Genomic DNA, 11,699 nt, shown 5'->3' on the forward strand with positions numbered 1-11,699 from the left:
TCTACTCAACACAACAAGCATCAGAATGAGCAAATAAATGCACAATATCACTGACACTTCGAGTAGTGGAACACAACCGCAGTCCTATTTTTAGAAGAGTGATTGCAACAACCCTATCGCATCAGCCTTCCTTATCCCTTCTTCCTCTCTCTCTCTCCGTCTTTTAGCTAGCTCCTTCAAGAATGTGACAATATCACAACAACACCATGTACTATCCTCCTAAATGCTGTCACCCTTGTGCAATGGCCCTCTCATTACTTATATAGCAATTGATTTAGGGCTGCCCAACTCCACCTCTAGTTCATTTGGGTAAAAACCATGAACTTGCCTTGTTTACCAGGTTTTTCCCATTTGCCTCCGTTTTCGGAATAGAATTTTTCCAAATATCTTGACTTTTAGAGTTTCCCTGCTTTTCTTGCACAAATTTAGGGAAATAATATCTATATATTTAATAGCAGTTTCGTTGGCATAACCACTTGAGCATCACTAAAGTTCACTAACGCTCCCCCTGGTCTAATAACAAGAGTTAGCAGGTTGACTAATGCTCCTTTACGCTTGTAAACAAGCTTTATAAAGCAGGTTGTCAGTGTACAAAGAGCATTAGTGTGGATTGTCTTTCTTCTCTGAGTTGATTAGGAGGTCAATTTGTCCTATAACAAAGGGTTCGACCTATTCAAGCCCTAACTCATTATATCCCGACCTTGTTGGGGAAATGCAAAGAAACACAGAGAAAAAGCAGACCGCTCTGGTACCACTGATCCAGATTTAAACAGGAATGCAAAAAATTACAGATATGACCATAAATACAAAGATGCAACAGAAATAATACTTCATTTCATTAATGTAAAATACTGAAATATGCTTACAAACAGAAATGGAAATAAACTAGCTAGGGCGATGGTAGCTTATCTTTGAGAAGAGATGTGGCAGCTACACGCCTCTGAACTGTGTTACAATGAGGCTCGAAGGCCTATTTATTGTTGAGAAACAATGGAAAACCCTAAATATCCAAAAACCTAACCTTAGGGGAGGAAACACCAAAGTGGGCCCCATTTTGGGTAAATTGGTAGATCGACTTCCTGGGTTGTAACTTTGGCACACGATCTCTATTTGATGCGTACAATACCTCATTGGAAAGATATATCCAAGGACTACAAATTTATGAAAAGAAACATAGTCAAATGAATTTATGTTGCTCCCATTTTTCCCAAAAGAACATAGTTTAGGGCCTCAAAATGGCTTAGGAAGTCCAGGACTCAAAAAATAACTAAAAATAGTAAATTGTGCTACAAATAAGGAAACTGAAAAACTAAAAGAGATAGTTGTGGGGGTCCAAGTAGGATAGGTTGGTGGCCACCAAAATCCACCTTGATCATTCCTCCCCCCTTAGGAAGCAATGGTCCTTGTTGCATTGATTTCCACCATCAGATGAGGAAACTTTTGATGAACTTGGTCCATGGTGAGTTGTTCTAAAACCTCTAATGTGTCCAGTAATGGTGAGAAGCATGGTCGATGACGGTCCACATTGAACACTTGGTAAAAGTGAAGAAATGGGGGCATGCTGTTTTCCAAAGCATTGTTTCCCACAACCTCGGTAATCCATATTGGAGTGGTCTGAACTTCTGTTGGGCTCTTGTAAGGCATTATTTCTGTAGATGCAACTAGACTTTGTTGCACACTTGACACTTGCGTGGTACCTGATCATGTCACTACTTGTACTTGGAATTTTCCTGAATGGAGTGGCGATAGATCGACCTGTTGGGTAGAGGTGCTCTGGAAGTCAGATCGAATGAATGCTTGACGTGATGGTGCAACGATACCCCTGTGGGTGAGGACAAGATGTTCCTGTCTGCTTTCATGACTATATCCATATGCTATTTCTGTTGTGTGGAGGAACCCTTCATGGGGGTCATGGATGTGGTGATGATTTTCCCCTTACATTGGGAGCGAACCAGACAGAAAATGAATTTCCTAGTATGGGAGATGAGCTTGCTGCATTTCTTAATAGTGATTAAAGAGGTGGCGGTAGGTGGGGCCACCTTTGGTATCCTCTATAATGAATTACCCAAAGTAATAATAACAACACGAGGCCTTGACTCATACATAGCATATCGCCTCCATAAGTATGGTTGGCCTAATAGTACATCACAAACATCAATAGGTGCGACATCACACAATACCTCATCTGTAAAGGGCTTGATGTTGTAGGGAAGGTGACACTATTGGCGGACTCGGAGATCTCGTCCTTGGTGAAGCCAGCCGATATTGTACAGTTGCAAGTGTGGTGTAATCGGTAGGCCCAACTATTTCATGACCTCTACTGAAATGAGGTACTTTTGGCTGCCACTGTCAACAATGAATCGCAACGGCAAACCCTTCACCCATATATGTGAGTGGAAAAGACTCTCCCCCTCCTCTGGATCTTCGAGATCATTTTTCTAGACCTTGGCGGTGGAAATAGTAGCGCTAGGCTCCACATCAATGATTTTATTCCCTTTGTCATTCCCCTTGTTAGGTTCTGACTTAGGTTCAAAACATGCATCCAATTCTAAAGCCTTCAACTCTGCCACTAGTGGTTGCTTGGTCTGACACTCACTTATGTTGTGAGTGGGGCTCTTATGGAACTTGCACCACTTTCCTATGTCCTTCTTTGACTTTGTGGTGTTGTTATTTTCTTGTGGCTTCGAAGGGTTGTCTTGGGTCGCCTTGTATTGGCTTTGTCCTTGGTTCTGTGGTTTGGGGAAGCTTTTCCGTTGCTTAGGATTCATGGATCCAAAGTCTCGCTTCTTCTGTTTAAACTTTTGCTCAATTTTGACAGCGTATTAGTATCCCGTGTTGATTGAGGAGATGTTCAAGAACTCCATCTCGTATTGAATTTACCTATGTAAGCAACCACAATATTTGAGTACCAAATTTAGCTTAGAATCCTTGATACTCAACTATGTGAGAAGGGTATGAAAATGTTTGTGAACTTTGGCACATCTTGGTCCCTTCCCTGCCGTAGCATGGTCCACTTTATGTGTTTGTCCTCATAGCTTTTGATAGGGTAGAACTGCTCCTTGATGGCATGTGGGTGAAGCTAAAAATAGTGAGCCAATACTTTCATCCTTCTACTTGCAGTAGGTTTCCCACCAGTCCTTGATGTGGGGACTGCTTTGAGAAGAGCGAAAATAATATTTTCCCGACTGGAAAAATCATGAACAAAAAAATACCCTTGTAGCAGATTTAACCATTTATCTACGACATCTGCATCTATCTGACCCTCGAATATGGTGATTTAAAAGTTAACTTGTACCTTAAAGGGTGTGGCATTTCCAGAGTAGCCATTGGAAGCCGATGTGTCGCCTCTGGGTAGTCACTGAAGGATCTGAGCGAAGTTTTCCATGATAGCGTTCCTTTGTCGCTCGAGGGCTTCTTCGAGAAAGATTTTAATAGGATCTCCTGCCCCATCGTATTTTTTTTCATTCACCATGGGATTCCATCGAGATTTGTAGGGCTGGTCTTGCAAGGGTTCGACTAGTTCAAGCCCTAACTCCTTATATCCCGACCTCGTTGGGGACATGCAAAGAAAAATAGAGAAAAAGTGGACCGCTCTGATCCCATTGATCCAGATTTAAACAAGAATGCAAAAAATTATTCATATAACCATAAATACAAAGACGCAATGGAAATAATACTTCATTTCATTAATGTAAAATACTAAAATATTCTTACAAACTGAAATGGAAATAAACCAGCTAGGGTGATGGTATCTTATCTCTGATAAGTGATGTGGAAGCTACATGCCTCTGAACTATGTTACAATGAGGCTCGAAGGCCTATTTATTGTTGAGAAACAATGGAAAATGCTAAACATCCAAGAACCTAACCCTAGCAGATGAAACGCCAAACTGTGGACCCCGTTTTGGGTAAATTGGTACATCAACTTCCCGTGGGTCATAACTTTGGCACACGATCTCCATTTGCAACACACAATACCTCGTTAGAAATATCTATCTGAGGAATACAACTTTCGTACCTAAAAAAACATCATTTAGGGCCTCAAAACAGCTCCAGAAGTTTAGGACCCAAAAAACTACTAAAAATAGTAAATTGTTCTACAAATAAGGAAACCAAAAAACTGAAGGAGATAGTTATGGGGGTCTAAGTGGGATTGGTGGGTGGCCACCAAAATCCACATGGATCATTCCTCCCCCCTTAAGAAGCAATGGTTCCCATTTCGTTGAGTTTCTCCATGAGATGAGGAAACTTCTGATGAACTTAGTCCTTGGTGAGCTATTCTGCAACCTCTGATGTGTCCGGTAATGGTGAGAAGCTTGGTCGATGACGGTCCACATTGAACACTCGGTGCACGCAAAGGAATGGGGGCATGCTGTGCTCCAAAGCATTGTTTCCCATAGCCTCAGTAATGGTGTAAGAACCATATTGGAGTGGTTTGAACTTCTAATGGGATCTTGTAAGGTGTTCTTTCTGTAGATGAAACCAGACTTTGTCGCCCACTTAACACTTGTGTGGTACCTGATCATGCTTCTTCTTGTACTTGGCATTTTCCAAAATGGAGTGGTGATATATTGGCCCATTGGGTAGAGGTGCTTTGGAAGTCAGATCAAATGAATTCTTGACCTGATGGTGCAACGATACCCCTATGGGTGAGGAGAAGACGTTTCTATCTGCTTTCATGACTGTATCCATATGCTGTTGCTACTGTGTGGAGGAACCCTTCGCAGGGGTCATAGATGTGGTGACGATCTTCCCCTTACTTTGGGAGTGAACCAAACATAAAATGAATTTCCTAGTCTGGGAGATGATCTTGCTGCATTTTTTGGCAATGATTAAAGAGGTGGCAGTAGGTGGGGCTATCTATGGTATCCTCTATAATGAATTACCCAAAGTAATAATAATAGTGTGAGGCCTTGACTCATACACAACATGTCGCCTCCATAAGTATGGTTGGCCTAATAGTACATCACAAACATCAAAAGGTTCAACATCACATAATACTTCATCTGTAAAGGGCTTGATGTTGTAGGGAAGGAGGCACTGTTGGCGGACTCGGAGATCTCGTGTTGGGTCCCTATAATACTAGTGATTACCCCATTACTATTGTAGTTGTACCCCTTATTAATATTGTTGTGCCCCTATTGTCCCCATATTGTTATTACTGTGCCACATAGAATCCCTCTATTGTTATTTTTGTGGCTTTATATTATTATTGTTAGGTCGGTTGGGTTATATTGTTACTCCATAGACTCCTATATATAGAAAGGAGGTTTTGTCATTTGAATCATCCAAGAATTGTTCATTTATGTAATGTAAAGGAGGTTTCCCCCTCGAACAGGCTGAATTCTAAGGCGTTGATCTATCTTTTCTATCTTTTATTGAGCTGGTTTCATAACATTTGGTATCAGAGCTTTGGATTCTAGGGTTTCACTTCTCCAAACAAGTCATCGTGGAATTTTCGCTATAACTTTTTTTTTTGTGATGTTTCAAAAGCTAAAAGAAAAACCCATTTTAGAACAAATCGTGCTGAACCTCGGATCTGAATTTCAGAGCTTTTCGTGCTATATTTGCGGAGATATGATCTAAGGAAGTTGGTCTTTTTGCAGACTCCTGAATTACATTCCAATCAGGTGACCTGAGGAAAATTGTCATAACGTTCTCTCTAAGCATCGGATTGAAATTTTGTAGGAATTTACAGAAAGAGGATGCACTATAGTTTCTTGTATATATTTTTCAGAGCCAAAGGTCAAAAAAGTGACTTGTGGAACGTCGTACAAGTTCGCTCTATTGAATTAGTTTATAATCAGGTCACTGTGGGAGATTTGGCATAACTCTTCATTGGAGAATCCAATTGGGGTCAGATTGGTGGCATTGGAAAGAGGACACAGAGGGCTACTGTAGATCACAATTTCATAATTGGATGATCCAAAATTACAGAGATACATCAGAGGTAATATCGAGCTCCTACAAAGTGAAAAAAGGTGTGTAGATTTTTAAATTTTTGCTTAAGCTTGGTTTGAAAAATTATTTTGAAGGAATTCAAAGTGCATAATCGAGCATTAGTATCGATAACTGATGCCCCGAGGAAAGAAAATGCAAACACCTAGTAAGAAATTTGAAATCTCTAGCATGACTCATGAAGAACAAGAGGAAATGCTACATGATACATGAAAATTACAAGACCAAGTGCAACAAATTTCACTCTCACAAAAGCTAATAGAAGCTAAGATAAATGGCGTGGAATTTAAGATAAAGGGTGTGGAAGGCAAGATTGACGATTTGAAGATAGATTTGAAGGCAGATTTGACAAATTTTCTACAAGAAATACTTACTAATGGTGAAAGGGGAGTAAAGGAAACTCATGATGCAAACAAAGGAAATGTTAATCATGATTTCATAGAATTTAATGTTGGATCGAAGACACACCATATTCCAAAAATCGATATGAGGAAGTTTAATGGCAAGGATCCTGCAACATGGATATTACAGATGGAGCAATTTTTCGATCTCAATAATGTGCAAAACACACAAAAGGTACGTATTGCAACTTTATATTTGGAACCAAATCAGTTTGTATGGTATCAATGGCTTTGCTCTCATAAACAATTTATCACTTGGGCAATTTTTACGGAAGAATTGATAGCACATTATGAGGATACAAAAAGCAACACTTTTTTTTAGCCAATTGATAAGTCTCAAACAAAAGGGTTCAATAATGGAGAACATTGAGGAGTTCCAAAAATTGAACATAAGGGTAAAAAATATTCCAGAGGAGCATAGGATTGATGTGTTCATAGGGTCTTTAAAGGATAATATCCAACATGATGTTCACCTTTGGGAACCTGATTCATTAGAGAAGGAATTCAGGTTAGCAAGAAAAATGGAAAGCAAAATTATGGAAACCAGGAAGCATACCTCTCACAACTGTAAAGATGGAAGTGTTGTTGCTGCTAGTATTCCACAACCTATAAGGTTGACACCACAACAATTGGAAGAAAAAAGAGCAAAAGGGCTTTGTTACAGCTGTGATAGAAAATACACTAAAGGTCATAAGTGTGCTGAGAAGAAATTATTCTACATAGATTCTGAAGAGGAAGATGAAAAGGAGCAAGTAAGTTCAAAAGAAGAGGATATACTCCAGGAACAAAGCCTAGATGAAGAACAAATGAATCCGACCATATCTTGTAATGCATTGGTGGGAATTACCACTCCTCAAACCATCAAGATAGAAGGAAAAATCAAGAAGAAAAAGGTAATAGTGTTCATTGATTCAGGAAGTGCCCACTGTTAGGACTCCAAATTGACCACTTTTGACCTTGTATTTTTGCTATAATATTACCCTTTTCAGTCCATAAGTTGAAAGCTTTGATTATATAATGACCCAATAATTCCAAGGTATGAAGTAACTCTCCGCATTACTATATGTTTAATTATTCATTACATATTCCTGTTATCTTTATAATTATCTTTGGAGAAATTAACCAAGTTTCTAAGTAACCGTTGAACTGTCTAAAGTCTGCAGAAATTATAATACGTAGTTGCTACAACACCAGAAATAGTAACTACGCAGTTGCTGCAACACCAGCAACAGCAACTATCTAAAGCAGGGAAAACGTTATTTTGCAACAACTGGAATACCAAAAAAGACAAACAGCAACTATCAGAAGATCGACAGAGTTCCATGCTGACACAACACGATTAGCAACTGCCAAGAAAGGGTAAAACAAGGTTACAGTTGCTAAAACACCAGGAACAACATGAGTTTACTAAATCAGCAACAATGAAGCGGCAAAGGATAGTACGAGGATTCCAAGAAGACGGTTGAAGTTTGTTTACCAGCTGTGTAACAGTAAGAGACCAAGAAGGAATACACCGTCACACTGTTGTAACGACATCCTATAACAAGGATGGATTTCTTATTTTTGATAAAAGGGTTTAACTGAATGAACTATGACGGTCTATTGTAATAGATGTCTCCTCTATAAAGAGGAGACATCTACAGTAGAAGGGGGGGAGAAAAAGAAAACAAGTTGTAAGGGAAATTTTGAAAAACAAAAGCAAGTCTGAATCTTTATTGTAACTGGACACTTTGGCAGATGAGTAAAAGGTTGTTCTGAGCATTTAATCTACCATTCGTGTTCTGGGGAATCTTGTGAGAAGGATAGGGCCCACCTTCTTCACAAGATTCACCCATTTATTTCATGTCAGTGTGTGAGTGTGTTTGGTAATTTCCTTTTGCTGGTACACTGTTTGGATTCTGTAGCACTACCTCTGATAATTTCCTTTTTGCTAATACTCTGTTTTGTTAATTGCTTGATATTGTAAAAGTATACTTCACCGGTGATTTGGAATTGCAGTGTGTATTAGCAACTTGGTTATAGGGGCAGGTGCTGAACATCCTTACCCTGAGGATAAGGTCCTGATCCTCTGCTAACAGAACAACCATTATTTCTCTTTGTAGATTTGTATTCTTAGTTAACTGCTTTCATTTTATCTCTGCAATATATTTTAACTGTTATAACATAGAGTAAGGAGTTTGACAGAAAATAGAATCGTGTATACTACAGCTTTTAATGCTTTTAGAATTAAGTACATACAGTACGAGGTCACCTTTGAAATAAAAGGAATTTCCCAGGTTGACAAATTAATGTGGTACTCGACTGTTTAATCAATAAACAATTCAGGCAGCCAACATTTTGGTGCCGTTGCCGGGGAAGGCAACTAGAGATTTTAAAAGCATTAACGATTTCTTTTTAAGAATAACAGGTGCATGAGAGGACGCAGGAAACCTAATTTCACAGGCGGCACAGGCGAAGGAGGAAGAAAAACCTTTATTGACGAAATTATCTCAAAGGCCCAGACATCACAGAGGACGAGTTCCCGGAGACCTCAGATCTAGTATTCCTCACAAACAGATCGATAGACGGAGGAAGTACTAGGACCTGAAAGGAAGCTGGAAGCACCAGAATACACTGAGGAACCGGTAGAAGAACCTGAAGAGACAGGAGATACAGAAGATAAAGCAAGCGATTCAGGAAAAATACCAATGGAGGATAATAGAGCAGAAGGAAGGGGGGAAAACTCACTCTCTACCCTGGAGGTCCCTATTGGGGAGCTCCTGAGAGGAGCAACCCCTATGAAGAACATTCCACTTTCAGCATTACCCAACTTTCATGGGTTATCCTCTGAAGACCCGGATGAATTCCTCTTTGAATTTGATATACTATGTAGGAGTTATGATTATGTGAGCCCTAATCAGAAACTAAAAATGTTTCCAGCAACACTGAAAGGGAATGCATTAAGGTGGTTTATGAGCTCAGGAGCTTAGGCAATCACTACCTGGGATCAGATGACAGAAAGATTTCTGGCCAAATATCAGGATTATTACCGAACAAGAGAGAGGAAGGAAGACTTGTTTAAAATGGTTCAGAAGGAGGACGAGGATTTGGAGGACTTTGTGGAAAGAGTGCAGTATAATCTGCAGCAGTCTGACCACCCTACCATGAGTAAAGATATTCTGAAAACAATAATGCTGAAAGGGGTACGAGATGACTGCTTGGACATGTTGAATATGCTTGGAAAAGGGGACATTTCCAAGGAACCATTTGATGAAATTATCAACCTCTGCATGAGATGTTCAAGAGGAGCAGTAAGCAGATCAAAAAGCAGGGACAACGTATATTCAAGAGTCCAGAAGTTAGCAAGTGGAGGAGAAACAAGGGCCGAAATAGGTAATTTGTTGGAAGAATTTAAAACTGAGATGTTAAGCTCTTTTACTTCACAAATTGATGCTCTGCAGGTAAAAAAGAAATAGGCAGAAGCAGAAGCTACCCTAGCTATTTTTTGTTCTAAATGCAGAGAAAACCACCCACTTAGGGAATGCCCACTAGATAAGGTACCAATCTGCACGATCTGTGAAAAGGACCATGAGACCCAGCAATGCCCCTCTCTGCCTGGAATAAAAGCAGCATTGCAGTCAACTGAAGAAGAGGCTGAAGGAGTGTACCTGATGACACAGAGGAGGCAATGGCCACAAAGACAAGGTATGAATTCTAACACATCATTTAGTCATTGGAATAATCATTCTCCTTTTAAAACAAATTACCCAACCATGAACCAAATGCAGTACCCACCCTTTAATACGATGAATTTTCTACCCATACAGCAACCAAGTCTTCCTTTTCCTGATCCTACCATATGGAATCCTTGGGCTCCCCAGCAATCGTATTTTAATCAATGGAATCTGAACTGGGCAGCCCAGCAGATGCCATTTCCTCAGCATCAAGAGTCTCTTTCCTTACCATCCAATACTCCTCTGAATAACCAAGAAATTAGACCACAGCTGCCTATGCAACCCAACCCCAACCCAAATAACAATAAAGCTCTGCAAGCAATTGATATTCAAAATCAGCCTATCTCCCCCATGCAATGTAATGATATCCATCTTCGCTCAGGGAGAGTTGTTGAACCCATCATTGATGACATTACTGACTCTGATAAAGAGGAAGTTGGAAAAGAAAAACCAGCTAACAATAATGCTGAAACAGTTGAATCATCATCTAACAACAATGATCAAACAACAGATCTGCCATTCCCTGAACGTCTGGCTCTCACCAAAACACTTGAGTAACCTGCTTTTAACCTTTTAGGCGAACTACATAATTTATATGTGAAAATTCCATTGTTGCAAGTGTTAAGAGATGTTCCCATTTATGCTAGGACTGTTAGAGATATCTGCATAAAAAAACCTGGAAGAAAAGCTAAGGACCCCCTCATAGTTCATGTGATGGGAGAACTAACTGCTTTAATGACAGAAAAAGATCCTCCTATGAAATATGGTGACCCTGGTCACCCTACAGTAACAGTTCAGGTTGGAAAAACTTTTGTCTCTAAAGTTCTAGTAGATTTAGGTGCTACAATAAACATTATGACACTTGAAACAACACAATTGTTGCAGTTAAAAAAATTTATTAGGAAAACTCCAACCACTCTAGAGCTAGCTGATCGCTCTACAATTAAACCTGAAGGAGTCATTGAAGACCTAATAATTTCTGTAGAATCCTGGAATTACCCAGCTAATTTTGTGGTGTTACAAACTAAAACAAAGTTGGGGGGTCATCCACTGATTCTAGGAAGACCTTGGCTAGCTACAGCAGATGCTTTCATCAGCTGTAGATCAGGATCAATGACCATCTCTAATGGGCAGGAAACCAAACATCTTACCCTTTATCCTCATGCTACACCCATGATTAATAATGACAATTCTGTATGGGTAGATTACGAGGATGAAGAAACCTAACCTATCTTGACTATCAGACAAGCTTTAACTTTCAAAGACTCTACTAAAGATGAATTAATCAGTAGCTTCATTTCCGAACCTTCTTCGGTCAGCCCAGAAATGTATAATCACTTCACTGCAATCTTAGAACCTGAATCTCAGCAGAACCTGAAAACTAAAAATTTATCTCAGACAATAGTAGGCAACTCCTCCAAAAGTACAACAATAGAAATTGAGCCTGGAAAAACATTAAATATAAATCCTAACTTAACTGATAATGAAAAACAACAGTTAATAAAGTTACTCCGGGAAAATAAAGAAGTATTTGCATGGGATTATACAGACATGAAGGGGATTTCTCCTGAGCTATGCACCCACCACATTTATATTAAAGAAGGATCCCGCCCAGTCTGTCAACCCC

This window comes from Pinus tabuliformis, chromosome 6, assembly GCF_031772625.1.
Source record: "Pinus tabuliformis cultivar Carrire ecotype Pingquan chromosome 6, CPIR1, whole genome shotgun sequence".
NCBI lineage: Eukaryota > Viridiplantae > Streptophyta > Pinopsida > Pinales > Pinaceae > Pinus > Pinus tabuliformis.